General features: G+C 37.1%; 1 long non-coding RNA gene across 1 annotated transcript in view; it reads right to left on the reverse strand.

Moving 5' to 3' along the window:
- Positions 1-26,344, reverse strand: part of LOC148216423 (uncharacterized) — a 128,583-nt gene that overhangs the window by 69,538 nt on the left and 32,701 nt on the right. Inside the window, exon 2 of the long non-coding RNA XR_015795423.1 lies at positions 9,778-9,895. This is a non-coding gene — a long non-coding RNA (uncharacterized LOC148216423). The remainder of the gene's footprint in view (positions 1-9,777; positions 9,896-26,344) is intronic.

The following is a 26,344-nucleotide window of genomic DNA, read 5'->3' on the forward strand; positions in this document are numbered from 1 at the left end:
CAGATTTTCCAGCTCCGATGTATGGTTTAGCGTTATGTATATAGTTTGCAAACCATGGCTTAATAGAATAGTCCGTTGTTTACTCACTGTATAATGATTAAAATAATGGCTAAGAGTAATTTGTAATCATATTCACAATCAGACATGATTACAAAAGGAACATGGACAGATTGTGTGATACACACACACACACACACAACGAGTTCACCTAACATCCTGTCAAATACCTGGGGGAAGAACCAGATCTTCAAGGTCTTTCTGGTTGTGTGCAGGGTCAGGTCACCCAAATTTTGGGAGGAATGTTATTCCTAGGGCAGGTCCTGCAACAGAAAAGGAATGCTGCCTGGATCCCATGATTTGACATTGATTAATTATTGGGACCCAGAGCATATTTGTCAGTAGAGGGAATTGGAGAGAAATAGTCCCACAAATATCCAGGCTCCATGGCATGAGCAACATAATAGATTACCACCAGCACTTGAACTGCACCTGAAAGCCCACTGGTAACCAGAGCAGCTAATATACAGTAATATCCTGTACCAAGGTGCACCCATAACTGGTCACACCACCACATTCTGGAACAACTGTAACTTTTGACTGGTCTTAAGAAGCAGCCTAATGTAGAGCAGAAGTCCAAGCATGAAGTGGCTAAGGCTTGTGTGTCTGTGAGCAGCGTCTCCCAGGAACAGGCACAAATGGGACACAAGATGTGCAAAGGCCTTCCTAGCCATGGCTGCCACCTGTTGTTTGAGCAGACACCAAGATTTTAGGAAGACCTACAAACTGTGCAACAGGAGGACCCTCAAATTGTGCAACAGGAAGATTCACAAATTATGCAACCATTTGGTGGCCCTAAAATCCATAGCTGCTTAGTCTTGCTAGGGTTCAGGCTGAACCTGTTCCTTCCCATCCACTCACTGAGAGATAATCTTGATAGCTTTGCCAAGGGTTGAGATAAATAACTGGGTATTATCAGCTTACCGATGATACCTAATCCATACGGATGGATGATCTCACCCAACAGTTTCATGCAGATACTAAATAGGAATGGAGACAAAATCATACACTGAGGTATTCCACAAATCAAGGGCTGAGAGCTGGCTCCCCAATACCAAGTGGAACTGGCCTTGAAGGAAGGAGGAGAACCACCTCAACACCATGTCCTCTACTCCTAAACCCCTGAGTTTAGGATGTCATAAATGGCTGTATTGAAGGCTGCCAAGAGATCAAGAACAGCCCAGATGGATGCATACTCTTTCTTCAGTTCTGCCATATGTCACCCACAAGTGCAAACAATGCTATCTCAGTACTTTGCCCAGACCCAAAACTGGACTGGAAAGGGTCCATATAATTCTTTCAGAGCCCTCTGAAGTGAAGCCTGACTACACGAAAGAAAAGGTTGAAATTGGTTGATCCCACATCTTTGGGTCCAGTGATAGCTTCTTGAGTAGGGTACAGAACACCCCCCCCCCTTCATCACAGGTGGAACCACCCCTTCACTCAAGGATAAATTCACCAGCACTTGAACCCAATCACATGTCATCCCCAGGAGGATGTTAAAACCAGGAACCCCTTAAAACCAGGAAGGTCTACTGCATTTTCTAGATGTTTTAAAACCATAAACGGATTTACAATTTTTATCTTGGAATTAGGGACACCTGAGGATTCATGACATCACTACTATACACACAGCAAGAAAGGATACCTTTTAACCATCTAAAGGTCTTTAATGACTCATGGTAAATTAGTTGGAAGGAAATTGGTTACCTTCTAAGTCAAAGAGTTTTACAGATAGATCTCAAGTGCTTCTCAGCATTAACCAACAAGGTGTGATATGAGTGCTCACTCTCCCAAGAATCTGTCCATTTCCATGACATTAACAGGCTCAAATTCCTCCCAGATGATCACACCAGAGTATTCCAGTCAAATCAGCAGGATCTGTGCATCTGGAATCCAGCTCAGAGGGGATCCAGATAGTTTTATTCTTCAGATGCCTCAAATAATCCTTACACATTTTCCTCTGACCCTTCCCTCCCTAGGGGAAACAGAGTCACTATAAACAGGGGCATCAGCTGGCAATCTGTGGACACAATAAAAGCAGAAGAATAGTTATATTTTTCTGTCCTTATCTCCACAATATTTGCCTTAATAAAGGCAATTAAATATCTTTGGTTGGATTTGTTCTTTGTCTTTTTCCAGTTCATTCTAGGTGCCTCTTTTGCCATTTAATTTCCCAGATTTTCTTTGAGAGAAACCTCCTCAATCCTTGAGAGGAGAGAGGCTTCACAAGCACACTCTGGTGCAAAGCCATTGTCTCATTCCAAGTGTTGACTAAGGCCGTAGAGGTGTATATGTAAGAAATCCTTACATATATGATTTTTGTTGCAGTTGCTGTTGCATTGTTTTCTTTTTCTTTTGTTGCTTTTTAATTTTGTTCTGTTTTTCAAATACACAAAGACAAAATAAATAATTAAATAGACAAATAAAATAACACACACACACCCTTAACAAGGCAATACGGAAATCTGATCTGTGAAATCAATAGAAAGCACAACAGTTCACAGAAGCTGAAATCAGCATGAGAAGAAGGAAAGAAAGAAAGAAAGAAAGAAAGAAAGAAAGAAAGAAAGAAAGAAAGGAAGGAAGGAAGGAAGGAAGGAAGGAAGGAAGGAAGGAAGGAAGGAAGGAAGGAAGGAAGGAAGGAAGGAAGGAAGGGGTAAATTTTGGAATATTATTGAAAATCTGGGGAGAGATCTCACTCCATGAAATGCTAATGCTAATCAGTGCTAATGATATTTCTGAACTAGAATACTTCTGCATGAAAGAATAGGAAAAAAATTTGAGAGCAAAGATAGAAATATTCTTAGCTGGCTATAGGGAATGTTTGGAATCTGTTCTGCCTAACCAAGTATGCAGTTCTGACTGAAAGAGTATCCAAATTTTTGCATTTGCTATATTCCTTGTGAATTTGAAAACAACTGCACAATGCAAATTAACAGAAATATGTCTTATTTAACTTTGTGCTATGTATGAGTTATGGCAGCTCCTGTTCATTTAAGGAATCATTGAAACATACTATTTGTCAGGATTGTTAAACTTTCACATGCAACTGTACATAGGTACTTTACCAACCTCACAGTCTATTGTTTATGAAGAAAAATAAGCAGAGAAACTAAATTCAAGCAATATCTTTAATTGCCTATAACACCAATTTAACCAATAACACCAGATGAGAAAAATAACCCTATTGAATTATCAGTTTACTGCATATGCTCCTGAGATGTCTTGTCAAATTGCTCCCCATCAAATCACGCCAATCTACATTTTCCCCAAACATACTAATTTGCTTTTATCTAATTTTTATCCTATGAATAACTTGGCCAAGACCAAAAAAAAAAAAAAAAAACCCACAAAATGTCAACCTTGATTCACTTCATTCTGCAGACCAGCTAGAAGAGATATTTGTGGAAAGTGCATAGGAAGGAAGGAAGGAAGGAAGGAAGGAAGGAAGGAAGGAAGGAAGGAAGGAAGGAAGGAAGGAAGGAAGGAAGGAAGGAAGGAAAAAGGTTTCATGTTTTTCAGGATCCACTTCATGTCAGTAGAATTTTACCAGGATAGAACTCAATATCATCTACTGTCTGTGATAAAAATTATGCTGAACATTTGAGCAATGAAACAGGGAAAAATACTGATCTGGGGGGTGGGGAGAAAATTAAGATATTTGGCATCCAGTGGTGTGGCATGGTGTGTTTCTATTACAAAACAAGTAACATTAGCCTAGAGTGAATGAAAATACAGCTTGGCGCCTCCTGAATAAGGTGTTTTACACAAAGCAACTGCTGTCTCATTAACTGCATTTTTTTTTTTTTAATGCCTGCATATCTCTGTTTTACATACAGGCTTAGGAAATGACAAGTGTTGAACAAGTGATAGAAACCAGCAATTGCATTATTGACACAATACTCTCAGCTAGAGACTTCTCGACCTAAGGACAAGGTTCAGTATAGACTCAGAACAAGATTGCTTCTGAATTTGTGATTAATCTGTTGTCCAGAAGAGACTCTTGGCTCACAAAAGCATCATCAAAAAAAGACAAAGGATTGTACTGCAAGACAGGTGAGTCATGTTGTGCCATGCTGATTATTTGCAGTGAATGTTTTCCCCACCAGGGCAAAACATTCCCAGTATGGGTGTGCATTCTTGTGAGGCTGCCATTTTAAGAAGTATCCCTGTTTGAACTGATTTGGATGCCGTGTAACCAAGACTTGTAACCCTGATTTAGATGGCTGTACTGCTGCCAAGGAAAGCTTTGTCTTGGTGCAAATTCAATTAATGTGCATTGCACATTAAGGGACAGAAGCAAAGTCCAAATCAATTTTCATTTATTTAGGAAATGATTGCTGATTTGTTTGGTACCTGAAAAAAAAAAGTGGGGGGAAAAAATAAATACATGAAATATACCAACAGAACACAAATGTATTTTAAAATAATAACTTAAAAATGTAATTGTTGTGTGGCCAGTATTTAGCTACTATCACTCATTAGTGATAGTAGCCAAATTTGCCAAATTTATCTGCAATGCATTTTTGTAGATTTCCCTATGTTCCTGGATGTTGGTAGAAATGATGATGGAAGTCTATTGCGTGCTGCAATCTGGTTAAATTGGCCTGAGCATAGAGGAAAATACATTTACTGCTTTCTGAAGAATTTTCTAGGCCAAGCACATGACCATATTCCTTTTTCCTCTCATACAAACTAAAAGCAATCCTAAAGCAGACAAGCATTTTCCTCTACTACAGCCTTTAAAAAAAAAATGTTAAAACCACAATTAGATTTACAGTTTTCTTTCTGGAATCAGAGTCCCTTAAACGCTCATGACATTCACACAGCAAGAAAAAAATACATTTTTATCATCTAAAGGTTTTCAATAACTCATAGTAACTTGAATCACTTGGAAAGAGGATTTATCACTTCTGGGAAATGAGGGGTCTTTTACAGATATACTGTATTTCAATGGTAGTATCATAAAATGTAAATGCTTTGCGGATATGCTGCTTATTTTCATGTATTGTATCTTGCTATGACTTGTGCAGACTAGTGGGCAGATTTCTCCCTGCTATCTGAGTAAGTGTCCAAGACTTTAACTCACCTGTTCCACAATGTGTCACCCTGCCATAGAAATAAAAATGCAACCTTGTTAGCTGTTAAATTCTTATCCTACACACACACACACAACACAAATAATGATAGCATAAGTCATTTAGTTGCCAGTCAGATTAATCCACACATCCCAGACCTGCTACTTTCAGAGGGAATGCAATTCCATCCAGATTCAAAGCTGGAGCTTTTAAGGAGCCAGATAAATAGCTAATCTTGTCTTGCAGGGATTGAACTTGGTCTTATTTCACTTGCCCCATCTGATGCATGACCTCTCTTAGCAGCTACATATACAGATTAAATTAAGTTACATTGGAGAAAAGGCTGAACTCTGAAGTGACTGGTATAGGAATGGCCAGGGACTAAATCTTTCCTGAGCCATCACTGCAAACTGGAACTGCCTGCTTAGGAAGGAACAGAATCACTGTAAAATAGTACCTCTGACCATTATAGAATTATGCTATGGTCAATGCGATGAAGGTGTATCTGACATATATAATAGAAGCAGAAAGTCTTTACTCTCGCCAACAAGGTTCCACAATAGGTCATTCACAGAAGCAACCAATCCAGCTTCTGCCCCATGCATAGGCCTGCAATCAGAGTGGCAAGAATCCAGGTACTCTTATTCTTCTAAGGCTCCTCCAACCAAACCCAACCACTGTTTTCAACTCTTTCACAGAAAGGGAAATTTGAAGATGGAGACAGAATTTTTTCCAGTACTGTTGTATCAAGATGACCTGTTTGGAAGAGGCATACCTTGACATTTAAGGTTGCTGAATCTACTCCCTTCAGAAAAAGGCATTTACAACCCCTTTGATCCAGCTCCCAGGACCCTTCCTGACAACTCAAATAATTCAGGAGAGATAGGAGTCCAGCCCACAGATTAAATTAAAATTTGCAGGGACAAAGAAATCCCAGATAATTCTGTCAGAAACCACCTTAACTAACTGACAAAATAGCATTTAGCTGTGAGCTGATAATGGCCATTTGTCTTCCAAATGCTTCACCAACAAGTCACAGTGGCCTGAAAGGAGGTCTTAATTTTTCACTGCAGATTCTATATAGAAGGAGACCTTCCTAATCTTCCTTCATAAAGTCTTCCCAAACTGGAGGTTTCATTCACTATGGAGATTCTAACTAAGAATCCTGGAATTTATATTCCCAACATATCTGAAGAGCACCTGTTTGAGGGAAGTCTGTGTTCAGATATTGTTATGAATTTTAAAATTACAGCAGTGTGATTATCTTTTTCCCCATGTATATGTGTGCCTGTGTCTCTGTGTGTTGCCATGTGTTTTGGGTTTCTACGTCTGTGTGTCCATGTGTATCTGGAGTGGTTAAGAAGCTGGACTAGGAGTGGAGAACTCAGAATCTAATTCTGTTTTAGGAAAGCCATCAGAGTGACTTTAGAGCAATAATTCTCTGGTAGCTTCAGATTGGAAAGGAGGAGAAGGAGAAGGAGAAGGAGAAGGAGAAGGAGAAGGAGAAGGAGAAGGAGAAGGAGAAGGAGAAGGAGAAGGAGAAGGAGAAGGAGAAGGAGAAGGAGAAGGAGGAGTCTGTGTATGTGTGTATACCTGTTGGCTGTTTGAGGTAGATCAGACTTTAAAATTAAAGTTATGAATAATAAAACTACTTTTATTACAGGGTCACAGTAACAGACTTTCACAAGTCTGAAAGCACCTTCCTGCCTTTATATACAAAGAACTAGGGAGGGTCAAGCCTGAGACACTTTTTCAAATTACATTTCTGCCTTAGACTCAAGTTTCTTTGACCGTTTCTTGGTTGCGGCTCTTCATCCTATTCCTCAAGGTTATTCTCACACCCCATTACAATACCAGAGACAAAACTACCATAAGAGAGCATGAATTTTTGACACATTAATGCTTCTTGCCTTGACCTGCCAATGTCATTGTACTGGGATTAAAAAAAAAAAATGTTCTACAGGCATGATTTTTATCCCCTTTTAAAGGAAAATAAACAATAGACGGGAAACATCTGACATTATTACTTTGTTTTGATTTCAACACATTTTACTTTTGTGTCTGATTTCAGATGTTAGCTGTCACCTTCTGTAAAATGTACAATATTTACACTCTATCTTAATGTTCACCTGAGCCACAAATACCTGGTAGCTAAATATGTGAATATGTGAATCTAGTGTTGAGTCAATGTCAACGCATTGAAAATGCAGGCAGTGGTTTCTCTGTACAACTTGTGCATTAATACAGACATTACAAGTATCTGAAATTGTTGGAGTTAATGGTGGAAAATGTTGATTAAATTGTTTGTGAATGTGTGTGAGATAGATGATAGATAGATAGATAGATAGATAGATAGATAGATAGATAGATAGATAGATAGATAGATAGATGACAGAGAGCATCTGTAATTTCTACTTCTATTCTGTTTGTGCATTTCTCTTTTCCATCTTGGCTTACAGAACAAAAAAATTGGCTGGTACTACACTCCCAAATAGTAAAATGGGATATTGCTATGTTCATTAATATGTTCCCTATATAAGGTGCAATTGTCATAGCTCTATAAGCAGAAAGGTAATAATTGAATATATAACCTTTGGCAGAGAATATATAAGGTATTTCAAAAGGACTTTGCACTTCTTACAGTAATTCATTTTTCAGAGTCATTTTGTATTTTAAAAACTGCCCTCTAATGATTCTGCAATATGTGTTAAAATATGTTTAATTCCTAAAGAGGACGGGTTAGGATAAAATAGATGTCAAAACATTATTATATAAATTGATCTTCCATATAAACTGGGAGGAAGTAGCCTAAATAATCACTTTATTATAATAGGTTTTGTATATGCCAAAGCAATTTTAGATAGGTAGAATGGTATTCAAATACTTGATACTCTAGTACTCAAAATAAGTGTTTGAAGACTGTGATGACTTTTAGAAGAAACTTCTTTTTCTGTTTATTTAAGGTTTACAATCAAAGGTTTGTAAAGGAGGAAAAAAGTCCTTGACATAGCAATTATTGGTGTCCCATTAATCAAGTTACCCAGTGTGTTCCAAATGCTTCAACAGGAAGCAGGAGTCAGTAAACTTGAATCTAATCTCTGGCTAAATATCTTTACCTATTGGTTAAAATTGCATCACAAACCCAGCGGACTGACCCATCTAATATTGGCAGATAACTTCAAATCCTCTTGGGAACTAGCTATTCAAAAGAAACTGAGTCTCTATGGTTTTTCCAGTGATGCCATTTTAACCTGAGAGTTAGATCAAGCTAGCTCAATGTTAAGGCAAAGGATCTTAGATATAGAAGGCCAACAGAAACGGCTTCATTTTCTCATAATATAATTGCTAATAACCAAATCTTAGTACCCAAACCAGCTTTGTATTTCTATCTTATTACAGTCCCCAAATTCAGGAGAACTTTATCTCTAGCTGATTTCATGTCCTCCCCACAGCTGTTTCGGAAGGGAAGTATAGGGAAGCCCATATGAAATCCGATAATGGCCCTGTGACACAGGTGCCATAGAAACCACAGCCACATATGTTCTTTTCTATTGTCAGTTCTACAGGGATATTTGCCACCAGTTGATTACCCACCTTTTCTTTAAATCTCTCGGACACTGTTATAATTTTTATTTGCATTATCTGTTAAACAACCAAGATAAATGTATTTCCGTAAGAGCAGCAAAATTCTGCTACATTATGTGTAAGCTTCATCCACAGTTGCTAACAGTTATTGATGTTAGGGGATAATTTTGCTTTGTTTGCTTTATAGAATGTACTTTTATTGGTCAGTGATGGAAATAAAGTTTCTGTCTGTCTGTCTGTCATTAATCAAGTGTGATTATTTTTTAATCCTATTAATAACAAAGTGATAGAGACAAAAAAACCACAATAGGAATGAAATTTGGGAATGGTAGAAAAGAAAAAAAGAAAGACAAGCATAGTCTGCTTAAGTGAAAGTAGTTTTGCAAAGCTGTAAGATTGCAATAAGATTCCTGAACTCTTACTACAGATAGGAATAGATACCATGCAGATGTTAGTGTCTGGCACATTTATGCCAGATTCCCTCAAAATGGCAATGATTTTTTTTTTTTAACACTCTTTTCAGACGCATGCATATTTGTTATTTTCCTCACTTTGCTATTCCCTTGTGGTATGTTTATTAGAAAGTTTGTGGAGCTTTTCAGCTCTTTGTGAAAGAAACCAAGCGACTCAGCATCAAAGTGTCCATCTGGGAGGGGGAAAATGTTCACCATTTTCCTTTTCAGAAGTGACACTTGTCATAGAAATTTATTTATTTTGGGTTTGCTGTTTCAAAGTGCCTCCATACTTTTGGGACACATATGATGCCGAACATGGATTTGTTAGATCCAAAATACAGGGTTGTGAATGGAAATGGGTGTAAATTTTAGGGCTCTACAAAGAATTCAAAAGAGGGACTTCAGAGAGTGGCGTATCATGAATAAAACATATATTTTCAAAGCATCAAAATAGCAGTGACCTTTGAAAGGCTTATATGACTGCTTCAAATGCTATTCCTAGTGGTGGCCGCATAGCCCCCTTGCTTCACTAGGAATTGAAACAAATACATTGTTGGCATACAGTATGCCTTGTACCAAGGGGGAAACAGGCAACTTACACAAATTCGGAAAACACCATTACTGAACCAAAGATAAACCGGATCTGCAACAGGAAGTCTTCTGGTCCTTCTTTGTCCAGAGGAATTCAGTGTTCAACCTGGCAAGTGTGTTCAGGTCCTGGGGGGATTGTAATAATAAACTTTTTAGATAAATTGGAACAGGTCTCTCCAGAGCTTGAGATGAGTAGATGCTGATACCATCTCACAAAATTGTCACTTCAATCATTGGACAAGGCCATGCTTGTATTCAGTTGCTTTGTGAACGTATACCCACACACATTTGGATCATAACTATTGCCTTCCAGATTGCACATTAAGTGATTATTATAACTTTGATCTCATCTGCTTGTCTTTTAATTCTTTCTGTGATACAATTTAAAAACTTAGATGTTGCCATTTTAGTGAAAATATCAGAGGATAAGCAAGAGCTCTGTGATCAAACAGAAGCAAATGAGTCATAATGCCTTAATTAATCAAGAGTTTCTTTATTCTCCGATATGGTCCTGCTGATATCTATGCCAGCAGAATGAGAATCAGTATCACAAAACACTGAATATTTTTGTATAGTATGCAAAATATCATTTTCTATTACCATAATAGTGTTCAAAGCATCTGAACCTGTATTAAGCATCTGAAAAAGCTATAGAAAATAACATGCCTTGTATTTATAGATATTCCCAAGTGTGGCGTTGATATTTTTGTCTTAAAATTTCTCAGGCAGATTTTAAAATTTTGGGGTAATTTTGTAGTGTAAACATTTGTTAAGGACTGGATGAATATGCAATGTTTGATGTATTTCTATTGCATTGACTGGTTTCCTGTAAAATATTTTCTAATGAGAATTTTTGTTTTGTTTTGTTTTTACTTTTCAATAAACTTACCTTCATATGTTCATACAATATACCATGTTTCCCAATATGCTAATTAATAAAGTAATATTGTGTTTTAATCTTGGGCCACTCTCAGGCCACCATATGCCAGAAATATCTATGAAATGCTTACATTGTCAAATACTTGAATCAGTGTCTAATTAAGCATTTATCACTGAATGTAGACTTAATTTGCTAGTAATTTAGCCAACCATGGCACTATGCTTACTGCGTACATTATGCGTGCAAGGATACCATCCCATTAAGCAAATGCTACATTCAGGGGACATTAAAAAGGAAATTGGGGAGAAAAGTGGCTTTTTAAAGTTTTTTTTAAATATAATTTGTTATAATTTGATATAAATAATTGTGAGCTGCAAAGGAATAACTGGTGTGCCTTTCTGCTGTACAGTGGCTAGTGGAGTAACAGCAATGCTGGAGGTGTTGGAGGTGCTCAGCAGTGCATCTTTCAGGGTGATGGCAGCAGTAAATTTACTGATTTTTTATATAAAAAAAACCCAATAAGGTATATTTATAAAATCTAGAGAAACTTAAGAGCATGCATAGACATGGTCTCATTGTATGTCCTGGCCATGCTATGCACATATGAGCAAGCAAGGGAAGCATGCATGTTCTCCCTTTCATTGTACAATCATCTGTCTGTCATCTCCAGCTTCCATCAATTTTCATGCTTTGATTAAATCCTAAGGGGAAACTTTATGAAGAAAATTATCCTAGCAAGTTTTCCTTTCCTCCTATCAAGGCTTCGTAGTAATGGAAAGATGTGTAGCAAAAAATAACACTGAGCAGTAGCCCATTTACCATCTAGAACAATTAAGTTCAAAGCTTAGAAGAGATATTTAAAAGTAATTCTAAAATTCCCTGAGAATAAAATTGGAGGAGGAGGAGGAGGAGGAGGAGGAGGAGGAGGAGGAGGAGGAGGAGGAGGAGGAGAAGCAGAAGCAGAAGCAGAAGCAGAAGCAGAAGCAGAAGCAGAAGCAGAAGCAGAAGCAGAAGCAGAAGCAGAAGCAGAAGCAGCCACCTCTTTCAATGGGGAAAAAAAAACTTGAGAAATTGCACATTTTGTTAGAGCATTGTCAGTCTTTGCATTAAGGTAGAATTTGATGAGGGATATTTTGACTTATGCTTTTGATTATCAGCCAACTTTGAAATTGACAATGAAGATATTGAGGTGGTGGATAGTTTCTAACTTTTAGGATCAACTGTCAAGAGTAAAGGAACCAGCTGTTAAGAAATATGCACAGACTAGCACTCGGAAGGGTAGCGATGAAGATCTTGGAAAAGATATTCAGAAGTTGTGTTTATACTTAGAAATATCAGAATGGTGCAGGCAATGGTTTTCCCTGTGAGGCTCAGTGAAAACATAAGTTGCTTTGAAGAATCAGAAAGAATACTGATGCTTATGAACTTTAGTATTGGAGAATATACCTGAGAATACAAATCATTCCAGAATTACAACAAATGATGAGACTCAAAGGGTCGTATTATGTGAAGACCTAGCTCTCTTGACAGATCAGTAATGCAGAAGGAAAAAGATCTACCTATGTGGTTCCCAAGAGCTAACATTGAGTTGATGGTGCAAAGACAACCAAAAATGTATTGTTGTTGTTGTTGTTGTTGTTGTTGTTGTTCTCACAGTCAGCCACATTTTAGATAGGATTTGGCATTTTTATCTACCTATCGAGTCCTTCCCAAGGGCCTGGGATAGGCAGATGTTGTTTGATGATGTTAAAGGTATTGTTGCAGGATATAAACTGTTCCAAGTAAAACTGCCTTTTGCAATTGACTGATGGTGATTTTGTCAATGCCGATGATCTTCAAGTCGTGCTCCAGATGTTTTGGGATTGCACCTAAGGCACTTATAACTCTTGGTACTAACTTTGCCTTCTTTTACCATAGTTGTTCTACTTCTATTTGCAGGTCTTGATATTTTGTGATTTTTTTCTCAGTTCTTTCTCTTCTGTTCTGCCTTCTCTAGATATTGCAATGACCACTATCCAGACTTTTTTGCCTTTCTTATCAATAATGGATAAGTCTGGGGTGTTGTGTGGCAGGTGCTTGTCTGTTTGAATTCTAAAGTCCCAGAGCACTTTGGCTTCTTCATTTTCTATTACTTTGTCTGTTTTGTGATCCCACCAGTTCTTGCTTGCAGGCAAATGGTATTTCTTATTGTTCGTGGTTGCACAGTCAGCCAGTTGTTTAGACTGGATTTGGCATTTTTATCCACCTATCAAGTCCTTCCCAAGTAATATTACTATTATTATTATTATTATTATTATTATTATTATTATTTTATTAGCCTTTATTAATAACCTACTCCCATAAGCTCTGAGTGGCTTACAAATACAAAGCAATCAAAAATGTTAAAAGCATACAATCCCATAGGCAGCCTGGAGTAAAACAATCAAACTAAACCAAGGGCCTTACAAACAGATCCACCCCAGGTCTGAGGGTAAAGCAAGATCTTAAGTGCTTTCTGGAAACCTGGGAGAGAGGGTGCTTTCTGTATCTCTAGGGGGGTGCTGTTCCAGAGGGTGGGCACCCTGATAGAGAAAGCATGATTTCTCAGTCCGATATGATGAGAACATTTAACAGAAGGGACATGGAGTGCACCCACTCTGCCGGAACATACTGAGTGGGCATAAACAGTTGGAGATAGATTATCACAAGTTCCCTTTACATATGAATCTGTCAGATTTACCAATATATACAGATATTGATGTATCCTATCCTGTACCACAATGAAGTACCAAAGGGATGGAAAGTAATCAATAATGTAGAAACCAAAAAGGGGATTCCATACTTGTGTTGAATTCAGCAAGTGTGAAACAAAATAAAATGGTGGAAGGTGAAAGAGGAAAACAACACAAACTGGATCTTAACTGGACTAAATTAATCACTAAGATTTTGTTGTTGTTCTTATTGCCACAATCATAAAATATGAGACAGGGTTCTAAGTCCATATTACTGACAGTTTACTCAATTGCCTGGAAGGAAGGAAGGAAGGAAGGAAGGAAGGAAGGAAGGAAGGAAGGAAGGAAGGAAGGAAGGAAGGAAGGAAGGAAGGAAGGAAGGAAGGAAGGAAGGAAGGAAGGAAGGAAGGAAGGTTGTTTATACTGTTTCTGGAAATTCAAATTATTTTGAAATTGTTATTTTGTTCAAATATTTATAAAGAAAACATGCATAAAATCAACCAATGTCAACCAAACAAAAAGTAGTTTTGCAAGCATTCTGCAAATATATGTTGTATTTTGCTTGGGCTACAGAGTTCTCCGTGTACACCCAGCTAAAACAATAAAAGAGCTTGGAATAGCACATGACAATTTATTAACTTCCTCTCTCTACCTAAAATGTCTCTGCAAGGATATTTGAAATGAATTTTCCAGAAGAGCTTTTGCCAATTTTCTACTTTACTTTAATTATTCCTGAGAAGATAAGAGCTTCCAAGTATGCTTGACATAAAGTTAGGTTAAATGAAGTATCAAAATCTGATATTTGAAGCTAGGTGACAAAATTATTAGAGTCTTCTTCTTCTTCTTCTTCTTCTTCTTCTTCTTCTTCTTCTTCTTCTTCTTCTTCTTCTTCTTCTTCTTCTTCTTCTTCTTCTTCTTCTTCTTCTCCTCCTCCTCCTCCTCCTCCTCCTCCTCCTCCTCCTCCTCTTCCTCTTCCTCCTCCTCCTCCTCCTCCTCCTCCTCCTCCTCCTCCTCCTGGGGTAAATTGAAGTTGAAGTACCACTTGGTGCACCTCACCTAAGAATCTATCAATAATTCTTAGATTGTCCACTAGTATTGCACCTAGACATGTCCCAGTTAATAAGACAATGTCTTTCTTGGTTTTCAAAAATGTTCCTTTCTATAGATTTTGCTTGTTCAGCGAGTTTATTGGGAAAGAGACAAATTACATATTATGTCTACAGTGTACTACATAACAGTACACTGTAATTTCTTGAGATCAGCTGTGTGTGGTACAATACATCTAAGAGACAGCAAATTTTTGCATGTCTAAATCTAGAATGAGTGAAATATTCAAAAAACAATTCTAACACTACAATTTAGAATGCATATTAAGTCAAAGTTTTCTTGACATGCTGTGGAATGGTTCGTCACCCCTTCCTTTTGGAATGTTTCATGACATCTCAGTCTAGCCTATAGTCCTAGACTGTCCAAATAATTTCCCATACCTAGAACCAAGCCCAACCCTTCTTAACATTTCAGTTCCACCTAGCTGGGCCTAGGACTTATAAAGTGCATTTCAAATGTTAAATGAGTTTCATTTTTAAAAATATCTTTAAAATAATGTTTCTACAGTGGTGGGATTTCCACATTTGTTTTTCCTGAACTGATTTTTAACTTTTTATAGCAGGTATAGTACATAGCAATGAGAACGAGATTTTGATTCTTTTGTTTTTCACCACTCCAATTTTCTAAAAAAAATGGACAGAAGATACTTGAGATTGGAAAGCATTTTAATTTGCAAGGAAGTGAGCACAGGAGGGGGAAAAATAGTTGGTTCAAAAACAAAATCAGGTATTTCATTTATCATAATGCTATTCCACTGCTGTGAATGACATATGAGAGTGAGAAGAGAGTAATAAATGTACCCATCATCCATTAATTAATGAACTGGCCTTCAAATGCCATTTCAAGTGTGTGTCACTGCAATGTAAGTCATCATGTATAAAACAGAAGCATAAAAGCTAATGATGCTTCTAAGAAGATGCAACTAATTTATAGGTGAGAAAAAATGAAAGAACAGCTAGATATCAAAATAATATGAATCTGAGAGGATTTCATGCACAGTTTACATAGACTTTATAATAATGAGTACAGCATCACCTACAAAGCCAGTTGGTACTTTGCTAGTTTATGAAATACATTAGCTGTACCTATTAAGTGCTAATCCATAGAGTTAATGGCAGATATCAATATGCTGCTTTAGTAGCATCCATAGAAAGAAAACTTCTTTACAGAAGCAAAATGTTAATGGAACATCAATATATTCTCCTTAATTAAAGCAGCAACAGTTCTTTCATAAGTAGATAGAGAAAAGAAAGGCCATTTTATGTAATGCATATGCTAAGAATAAAGACATAGCTGCAAGAATATTATTGTTCTTGCCTTGTTCTTGTCACTCCTACAAGACAAGATTCCTCAACAGAAGAAAAACAAGGTCTATAGAATTATGAATAAGGATTTCCTAACTTAAAGGAAGACAGAGATAATACAGCAGCTGATCTCGAATAAATAGGGTGAGCTTCCTCCAGGCCCTGTGGAGAGGAAGCATTCCAAACTGGAAACACTGAGACAGAGTTCCCACTTCAAAGATTTTGCAGGATGAGAGACTTACAAACATATAAAGTATAATATCTAGGCAAGCACGGAAATTCCCTGAGCCTCAATGTAGAAGTGTGAGGTTTGCAAATTTCAGACTCTGCCAATATCAGTCTTGGTGGGGGGGTGTTTTCCTCCTTGGTGGTTTCTTGATTAGAGTATTGTTTTCTGCTTGTTTGTGTGGTGTTGATCCCTGCTTATCTGAGTGTTCCTAGGAACACATCTCCTCTAGCAGCCAATACCACATCTCCATCAAAACTGGCAAGCTACTATATATAAAGAGACAGCAAAGCCCACACACACTCAAACTGATGATGTTACCTTGTTGGATAATGCAATGTCCACAAGCAAACAATGAAGTTCAGATAGCACCAAGAGCTCCACTGTTCAACCCTGAGCTACAGATATTCTCTTCTATAGGAAAATATCAACTCACCTATTTTAAATGTTTACAGAAAGGCCAGATCGACTGGATTGTTGCTTGGGGAACAAATAGCAGTATTTTATTATATTTTACAAGGAGAATTAACCTGATAAAAATGAAATAAGCAAATTCCAATATACCAAATTCCAGTACCAAATTCCTTGGTACAAACAGTTCCATAAAGATCTTCTGAACAACATAGGGATGTAGGGATGACTATAAATAAACATTAACTATCACATGTATCAGTGTTCACCAGACATGTGTTTGTATGTGTGTGTATGTTGAGTAGCTGACATTTTTATTTATCTACACTATTTGCATTCTGTTAAATATGATTTTTGTACATTCAGATTCATTTTTGACCAACTTACATTCAGTGTACTCAGGTAAGGAAATAGAAGTCCAAGACTTATAGCCAAAGCACTTATGAAGACAAGGCAATTGTGAGATTGTACAGACCAGAGTCACTAAAACTGAGGAAGCAAGAGTCCAGTTTTCCAAGTTAAACAAGAAAAAGGGAAGTTTATCCAGAGGCAGTCCAGAGGACCAAAGGTCAGGAAGTTTCAGCAGGGCAGATTTCTGTATTCAGCAAAGGCATGAGATAAGCAATGGGGCTAAAGGCACCTGTAGGTCTTAACAGTAGTGCTTGTATGTGAAGTTAGGGTTAACTCTAAGACCCTGCTGACAAAGCTGATAATCATCAAGACTGCAAAGTTCAGCAAAGACCTTGCGGGTGTTCTGCCTTGTGACTTTCAAATGCCTTCTTTTGATAGGAACTGGGATAGGTTCTACAACTTCACCGCCAGCTGCCACATTTGCCACAGCACTGCATGGCTTTTCTTTCAGAAGCTGAGAGCCTGCAGGTCCATTCCTTGCTTAATCCTGAAAGCCCTCCTCATCCTGGATGAGGAATTCTCCAGGGAAGATGTGACGAAATGTATTTTTGTACTCTGAGTGGATATTCTCTTTCAGCTCATCAGAAATCACATTTTTATTCTCACAGCCACAGATTTTGTTCAGCTTGATTCTGGCAGCCATTTCAAGAGGTTATTTAATGCCGAAATGAACTATGACAAACTATTCTATTTCACAAGCCAGTGCCTTTGTACACACTCTCCACTCAGTGTTCCCCTCCAGTCTCATCCAACAATGCAATACTCTTTTGTTATAATTTCCCTCCACCATGGAACACTGATTTAATAAAACTGCATGTTTATTTTCAACTGAACAAATGCACAAATTCTTCTAAAGCCATATTATTTTTGATAGTTAACTTTAAAATATTTGCCTCCTAGCTTATCTTGCCATATTTAACAGGACAGTGTCATTTCCTGTGTGACAGTCCATTTTCACCATGGAATGCAACCTCGGTTCAGTAGCAAAAGCTTCTGCTTCATTCTCTTTTTTTGTTATTTGTCTTCTTTTTCGACACTTCTGACTGGTATCTCTATCTCTATGTCTATAAGTTTCTCTCTGTCAGAAATGACTTGATGTTAGAATGCTGCACATTAAGTTGTTTCTGCCAACTAGGAACCCTTTTTGAGATAATGGTTTGTAGACATACATACATTTGCTTGATTGTATCTAAGCAACCATTTTCAGCTCTGTAATCAAGATATATACTGATTATAGCAACATTTAGTAATAACTGAAGTGGAAGAATAGGCTATAGGTGGCTTAATATCACTTGGCTAGAATATCAAAAGTTCAACTTTACATTTAAGAAAAATATTAAAATTGTCTTGCTTGAAAAGGAATAGACATAACTTTGCAACCCATAAGGATCAATGTGTGATGGAATGTATCTACGAGGAGGAGAGTGATGTGGGAGATCAAGGCTATCGGGAAGGAGGAGGTGCATTCCAGGAGAGAGGAGGAGGCAAGAGGCAGCTGAGTCCGCAACAGAAGCGTAGGAGGCAAAAGACATTCAGGATAGTCACTCCCTAGAATCTCACAGGGTATATCCACTAGTTGCTGTAGTATAGATTTAGTTTGGCAAGATTCTGTATGTAAAGTGTAAGCCAATAAAGGAACTGGACCGGACTGGACTGTTTCATCATTGTTCTTGGGCTGGGCCTGACCCAATGTTGCTTTAAGGATTAATCCTTTTAGAAAGCGGAATAGACAGCTACTGAAAGAAAGGATGCATTAAATTTGAGAGTGAGCACTAATGTCGCAATATAATTGTCCTGTTTGCTTTTCAGCCATAGATACCATTGGTTGCCAAGTTTCAGTGACAACTGTGGTGCAAATCAAAATAAAACTGCATCAGAAAAATAAGGTTTATAGACTAGACCCAGAAGTCCAAAAAAATTCTCAGAAGGCAATGGCAAAACACTTTGATATTTTTGCCAAGGAAACTCAGTGTCCATGTCCATGAAGTCACCAGGATTTGAGTTCACCTTGAAGGTGTACTTGCACAGCAACATTACTTTTCTCAATGCATTCCACACTGTTTGTGTCATGCAATTTCAAATCTTATGCTGGAGCTTTGTTTTCCAAAGAAGAACAGGAATGAATGAATGAAGATAAGCAAAAATGGATTCTTGAATCTCTGCCATGATCAAGCTCCAGGGAAACAATTATTCTTGTCCAATGGTGCATATAACCAACTATATGCCAGAATTCATACCACAGACTATTTAAATCAGGCAAGTGCAACACAACCCACCATACATCACAATATGTGTGATCCATCTTGTAGTATCCTTTGCAACTGCAGAAATAAAAAGAAAAGATATTTAAGAAAGTCATGTTTTTAAGGGGACAATACTCTGAATAAGAGTCACTTCCCTTCACCTTCAGGACAGATTACAATTAGTCCTGAGAGCAAACCAAATTGGTTGTTGTTTTTGTGTCCCATCCAAAATCAAAATACTTTGCCATAGTATAATGATCAGTAAAAACTATGCAGTTCTTGATTGGCTGCTAGATGAAGGAAAATTAAATACAGATCAAGAAAAGTGGCCCTGAAAATAGTGGGGGGAGGAGGGGATCCCATAAAACTTGCAATGGTTAAACTATAATAAAAAATAATCACAGCTTCATATTAAACATTGTTAGCCAACCAATTTAAGAGGTGTTCCCAAAATGGCCCTAAAATTTATGAAAATCTGAGCCAATTTTAAGATCATCTCAGTTATTGTGTGCCTATCACTGTGTTGCATAATGCAAGATATTGTCTCAATGGCTTCAGTTTAGTCCATATAGATGCTACAAGATTTTTTATAGTTACTCCATGTAAACTTGTACTTGATAAAGATATTTATTTTTGCTTACTGAGTTCAAGAAGGTTCTGGGGCATTCCCATTATTAGGCTCAGAAAACATGCTGCTATTCTTGCTAAAACTACCATTATCTACCAAGGCATCATGGCAGATCTTCACACTCTTTTCCACTTAAGTACATTCAGATTGGATAAATACATTGGATTATAACTAAGGGAAGCCTATAATAAGTCTAGAATAGAGCCCTCAGACTGCATTCATTTGTAAAAGAGTGTTTGGAATACGAAAGAATTACCTATTTTATTATGAAACATTGGAAAATATGAACTCATGTACAATATGTATCTATGAATATGTATGAATCTAAAGGTGTCAGAGGATAGTATATTTAAAAAGCTGGCAAGAATTCATTATGCTAACATGAGAATATTTTTTATTGTAATTTTATTAAAGATTATAATTACAACAATAAAACTAATACAAGCTGAAAAAAGAAGAATAAAAAGAAAGAGTAGAAGGTGCGGAAAAGAAAAAAGGAAAAAGAAATAGAAAAAGGAAAAGGAAAAGGAAAAGGAAAAGGAAAAGGAAAAGGAAAAGGAAAAGGAAAAGGAAAAGGAAAGAAAGAAAAATAAGAAATGACTCCCCACCTTTATCACTCTAAGTATAAACAATTTTAGTAACTTATCACCTTCTCTTAAAATACAAATGATCTCTTCTTGCCATATCTAATCTCTTAACCATAAACAAATCCATAAACTTGGTCATTTCAGTCCTGGTCTCAGCAAAAGTCCATTAAGAGTTACTAGAGTTAATAACATATCTATTTTAACCTTGATCAAGTAAACCAACTTTATATTCCTTCCTTTTATTTCCAACAATCTTAATCTTTAGTTTATTCAGATAAGAACTTGATTTCTTTTCTTCTCATTTTCGTTGTCTCTTCTCACAAGATTCTTCAAAACTTTAACAAGCCTTGTATTGTTGAATTTAACAAGCTTCTTTGGTAAATCCAATATAGGAAAATTATCCAGGTCATCCTCTTGGTTTCCTTTTTTTAAAAATTTCCTTTTTAATTATTAAGACATCAGCTGGTTTCCATGTCGTTCTTGTAGCCTGTCATTTCTAAGTCCACTTTCAACTCAGTCTTGATTTTGTCAGGTAAAACTTGTTCCTCTTCCGTATCATCTTTTAGACACAGTCTCTCCATAGAGGCAGATGTCTCTGTTGACACTATTAAATTTAACTTCTAGGTCCACTGTTCGAAAATATCCTTCAGTATGTCCAATGTTAGAATATTTTGCTTCATTTTGTAATTGTAAGTTGAGTTTAAGTGTTCTCCTTTATTTGTAATCTTTAGTTCCCTCTAGTTCCCTCTAGTGTCCAATTTTAAAAATCTTATTTTTTTTCATAAAAATTTCAAAACAAAAGCATTTTCCCATGGGTGGGGTTTTTTATAATTAATTCCAAAATCTTATTTAAAATTTATATAGACCCCTAGTCCATCTGTAACTTTCTTTAATCACGCTTTTGTTGATTTTAAAAAAAAAGTTCATAAACTTGTAGTTAAAACTTCCTTCACTAAGGGTTGAAGGAAACTCACCCAGTACTGTAAAACTTGTCAGTTGAAAGGTTCATAATAGCTGAAAAGCAGTTAACAAGCAATTTCCAAAAGTGATTAGAAAAGGACATATGCAAACCCAGGATCCTTTTAAAGGTGCTGACTGCAGTTTGAACAAGATGGCTATTCCCTCATCTCCCAGAACTTTAACCCACTGGAGATCACTATTTTGAGTCTCTTTGTGAGGAGCAGCTGCCTGGAGCACTTGTGGGTGATCTCAAGTCATCTCCTTGTCCAGAGAAGAATTATCAAAGAGCCAGTCTATGCACCAGCTCTTCATTCTGCCACGAACGTTGGCTCAATTTTTCAGATTTGTTTTCAGTCCGCCATTTCTTCTTCTGGAAGTCCGTAACATGAGGATATCTTGACACATTATGTTTAAGCTACTTTCTGGAGCCTATCAAAGGCCAGTGATCCAAACGCAGACCATATCTGATGCAGTACTGTTAATCTCATGTATATTGTGTGGGAAATTTCTGTGGATGGGAATTACTTAGCAGAGATACACTTTAACTACAAAATTCAGCTTCAAGTTGATAGATATGTTCCTTGCTTCAACTTCAAGCAAGATATGTTCCTTGCAATTTTATTATTGCCAGAGGTTAACAATAACAATAAAAGTGGAATTCTATTTTAATGCAGCTTCTTTCTAAGAGTTATACATTATTTTAAAAATGCAGTGGTTTAAAAAATGATCAGAAAATTTCATGGCTAAAATAATATATTTAACATTGTTAATGCATTGATATATCTCACAATGTTCATATGTTTGGGCATTTCCCTTTTTTAAAAAATTAAAGAGAAAAAATGCAAACAAAACTTTATGCATGGAAATTAAAAACAAAAATATCACTAAGGTATAATCTTAGTTGTTAGAAATATGTATACCTTTGACGTACATACATACTGCAAATTCAAAGTACCAAGACCAGAGCTTTAGAGAGTGCATGTTTTGAAGCCAAATTTAGTTAAGCACAGGGCTGTTCATTCTGTTCTTCTTTTCAACACTGTGCAAGAATTTTAAAAAGTTATAGGTGATCTATATTTATATTTATATCTCTGTGTCTGTGTCTGTGTCTGTGTCTGTGTCTGTGTCTGTGTCTGTGTCTGTGTCTGTGTCTGTGTCTGTGTCTGTCTGTCTGTCTGTCTGTCTGTCTGTCTGTCTGTCTGTCTATCTATCTATCTATCTATCTATCTATCTATCTATCTATCTATCTATCTATCTATCTATCTAAAATATAGAAGAAAAGGGAAACTCCTGTTTTGTGGACAAATGCTCCTCACACAATATAGGGTATAGCCTTTTAATAAAATAAATCACTATACATCTAATTAATCCCTCTGAAAAAGTAGCATAGCTAATAATCCCAATCTCTTCTTAAATAAATACACACACAAACTTGAAGAATCCTATACAGTGAGCAGTTTTTTTCATCCTTCTGTTTGTACCTCTCCTTTGTGTCTTCTTAATGTATGATTTTTAACTATCATTGTAAGGAATAAAGTATAACCACCACTTCTGTATTTCTTCTTATGCTATGTTAGACATAGAGAAAAATAGGAGGAAGTGAGAATGGAGGGGAATCACTTTTGAAACACAGCATTGGAGTCAAGTATCTTTGTAATGAATGGCTTTGGTGGACCTTTAAAAAAAAGAAAAGGAAAGGAAAGTGTCCCTTAAGTCTGGCTTGACATCTAATGACCCAATGAGGATATTTCCTTTTTTTGGCAATAAAATATAAGTGATATTCACTGTCTTCTTCCAAGCTAATTGTTTGATTTCCTTGTTTAGCCTACATCCATGGAATTCCCTAGTAGTCTCCCATATAACCACAGACCAGGTCTAACCCTGATTATCATATATTAAAGAAAAATGAGTTATTACCTAGTATATTACATTGATTTGCTCCTATATTCATATGTATAATCCATTCCCTTGCTAAACCCATCAAAAAAGTGAATTAGTATAAAACGCATATAAGGGAAGGGGGGGGGGGAGAAAGCAGGGCTTAATCAGTATTATTGAACTGTAGTCAAGGGCAAATGGTATTTGTAAGGGCATTTAGGTGAATATCCTTTTTTTTTTTTAAAAAAAATATCCATGTACTAAATTATTAACTGATTTCTGCATTTCAAATGCGAGTCAGTTTGAGGTAGTGGTTAAAAGTGATAGGCTAAAACTAGAAGACTATGAATTCCAGTGCTGCTTTAGGCACAAAGCCAGCTGGTGACCTTGGTCAATTCACTTTCTCTCAGCCCTAGGAAGAAGTAATGGCAAATTACTTCTGAAAATGTTGCCAAGGAGACTGTGTCAAAAACTGACTTGAAGGTACCAAGGGAGGGAGGGAGGGAGGGAGGGAGGAAATCAAATAGAAAATACTACCTCTAGTATTTTACTACCATGAAAGATTCTTCCAATAATTGCCATGTCTTGGAGTATTGATTATGTTTTCTGCAATCCTTACAGAATTAACATACAATATAACAAGGGAAAGGTGCAATATTTCAGACTATCTGTGATTATTCTATTGTTTATTAAATTGTGAGTCAGCTATTTTGGGGGGGAGGGGGGAATAATAATTACCTAATGTGATTATACTGACCTGTTGCAGATTATGCTGATCACATAGCAAATAATTATTATGAACATAGCATTAGTGAATATGGCTGATAATATCTCTTTTTAATAGTTTAGGAAGTCCTTGTCAGTGCAAAAACAAACAAACCAAATCTCTTGCTGATGTTTAACAGAACTCTTTTAGATTGAGCAAAGTAGCTAATCTTTCTGAACATTATCATGGAACTCAATCCAACTGATGGCCTCTTTTTTTCCCCTTTCATTCTTTACTGGCATGAGCCCCATGATTAGGCTCCTCCTAATCATAAATAGATTATTAGGAAACAAGGACCAAATAAGCAGGAGGCAGGCAATAGGAACCACAAGTAAGATATGATTTGGCATTTTCTGGTATTTCAGACAAATATTTCTTGTATTAACAAGCTCCTTTCTATCTTTGAAATACTACAAATATTTCAGCCGAACCATAGTTCCGAATTCATCTTGAAAGCTTGACTTCAAATAACATTTACTGGTGATTCTAAAATTACCTTCCCATGTTGATTTACTGTTTGCGCACTTTCACATTTCTTCAAAGTCTTTTGCTTATACAAAATATGTTATCGAGAAATTTGTCTGTCACTTGAAATTCAACAAGTGATTCTAAGGAATCTAGCCCTTATATAAATAGTAAATATCAGTGTTTTTATTTATTTAGATCTACAGAATTTCTACCTAAGAACGCGAACAAATGTATTTGGCTTCATTTTGTACCACACAGATTCATAAAGTTATTTTATATATCAGCATCATTTGGGGTGAGCATTTTTGCAAATAGCAGTAACTGATTTTTTGGTGATGCCAGATTGCTTCAGAACCTGAAGGCTTAAAGCACAGCTTCTGTCTTGCCTAACCAACACGTGAGTCAGTGATGTCTACAAACAGGGCCAAAACAGGCAAGATGGCAATTGAGGCATTGTTTTACAAGCCCTGCTCCTTTTGTATGTGCATCAATGTTGCACATACAAAGAAGTGGAGCTTGGAATGCATCTTTCCTGTTTGGACATAGACACACCCACTGACACTACTGCATGTGGACATAATGATTATTTTAGATCTGTTGCAAATCTACAATCTATGTGTATGTAAGCCTGAACCAAAAATTAACAATACGAATATAAGCTTCATGCAGTCATAACTTTCATTCGGTTATGTTGATGTTGGGAGAAGGAACTGGTGCACTAGGAGATGGCACAGAAAGGAAGGTTCAATGCAGTTCTCATTATTCATAGCTTCTGTTTCTGATGGATCAATAAAGACCCACAAAACTATTTAATTGATTCATCTATTACAAAACATTAGCTATTCTGTCAGGTACTGCTGCAAGAAAATGCAAATACCTTCTGCATTTTTTTCCAATTATTTTTCTTCCTAAAATGCATACCTTTCAAATAGAACATTTTGGTTAGCTTCTCATGGGTGTGATGCCAGGTTTTTGCACTTTAAGTTGGTGGATTGGTGTGTCTTTGTGAGTGTCTGATCCTCTCTCCATGTGGTGCAATATTCCTGGCATCTCATGCTTCTGTTTAATCCCAGTTGAAGAGCTCATGAGAACTCCTAATTTGAGGCAAAATGGAGAGTGGTAAATAGCACCTTGCAGCCAACATGAGTAATCTCTTTTGCAGGGTGATTTTCAGGCAATTGGAGGATGGTCATTGCCACAGTATTATACAGTGGTACCTCAGGATACGAACTTAATCCGTTCCGTGACTCTGGGCGTATCCCGAGTTGGTCGTAACCCGACACAAATTTCCCCATAGGGTTCAATGTAAATCCGGTTAATCCGTTCTGCCCTCCGAATTTGGTCGCACCCCGAAGCAAATTTTCCCATAAGGTTCAATGTAATTACTGTTAATCTGTTCTGGCATCTGCAGACCATGCGTCAGGGGTGGGAAAACAGCCGGGCGCCACGCAGCGCGGCGGGAAAACAGCCGGGTGCCACGCGGTGGGGCAGGAAAATGGCCACGGACCACGTGTCAGGGGTGGAAAAATGGCCGCAGACCACGTGTCAGGGCGGAAAAATGACCGTACCCCGAGGCGGAGTTCGCACAGTGAGGTAAATTTTTGCGGCCAGAGCTGGTCGTAACCCGAAAAGTTCGTTAGTAGAGGCATTCGTATCCCGAGGTACCACTGTACTAAAAGGTACTGAGACAATTTGGGGATTAGTGAGGCATATAGGAAGGTCATTCAAATTTAGGATAAGTGTTTGCTTCCGTATATGTATATGTAAGTTGGGAAGTATGCTCCAGTTATAAAATATGAAATAGTTCCTAACTTTAACATGTTGATTGGATATCCTGAGAAAATTGGAGGTTCATTGGCACAAGGAGTTTAAACTGGAAGTCTTTATGGAACCTCCTCAGAGTTGTAACGAAGGCCATGATTAGTAAACCAGCTAAATCTGGATACTATGTACTACAGCTGTTGCCCTAAAAAGATAACATAAACATAAATAGAA

Source organism: Python bivittatus, unplaced genomic scaffold (genome assembly GCF_059951505.1).
Source record: "Python bivittatus isolate LINGU-HERP-01145 unplaced genomic scaffold, Pbiv_v1 ctg000060_np1212, whole genome shotgun sequence".
In the NCBI taxonomy this organism is placed as follows: domain Eukaryota; kingdom Metazoa; phylum Chordata; class Lepidosauria; order Squamata; family Pythonidae; genus Python; species Python bivittatus.